Source organism: Egretta garzetta, unplaced genomic scaffold, assembly GCF_000687185.1.
Source record: "Egretta garzetta isolate BGI_Z169 unplaced genomic scaffold, ASM68718v1 scaffold192, whole genome shotgun sequence".
Lineage (NCBI taxonomy): Eukaryota > Metazoa > Chordata > Aves > Pelecaniformes > Ardeidae > Egretta > Egretta garzetta.
In genome coordinates, this window is record NW_009258881.1 from 108,655 (window position 1) to 109,451 (window position 797).

The following is a 797-nucleotide window of genomic DNA, read 5'->3' on the forward strand; positions in this document are numbered from 1 at the left end:
GAGTGTGGGACAGAGCATTGGAAGGTCCTCCCCAAACCCACAGCCAAAATGGTTTCCTCTAGACTACAGTCAAGTGACCCCATTCATGTGTTATGCTCCAGATGCCTGAGTTGAAATTATTGAAATGTTTGCCTTCAAGCCATATGTGGCTGATTCTATACCCAGGACAACATTTCTCTCCTTCCCCCTCCTGCTCAAATTTGAGGTTTCGGCGAGGCTTTGTAAGAACATATACCACGGAGCCTTGGTCCAACAGCCCACCCCAACCCAAAGTGTGGGGAGGCGAAAAAGCCAAGGCTAAAGGAGGGTGGGATGCAGGCATGGACCTGGAGAGCTGTCAGGTTGCCAAGGACCCTGGCACAGGACTTTTTGACAAAGGGCTGGGCTGTGTTCAATGTCTTGCAGAGGCCATAATAATACTTTGAGCTTTGTGTATTGATTAAATCATCAGTAATTGTTGAAGGAACCCTGAATGTAGGCACTGACACTGCAGACACCCAGGAAAGGGCTCATTTGTCTAAATACAGACAGTCGTCCACTACAGAAAATTGCTCATCCCTGTTTGTTCTTGTGCCATATTTATAACCTGATGAAGAAGTCTTAGATACTATGTGGTGACTCCAGCATCACTCAGTGCATGTATCCCATCCATCTTGCATGGAGAGCCCTCAGGGTATCAGATAGAGGCCAGTGGGACGTGCAAAGGCTTTCCATCAAAGATGAGACCACTAAAGGGGCTTTGCTGGCTTTGGGAAGCAATGTGCCTTGTACGTCCAGAGTTACTCAAGCTCCTTTTC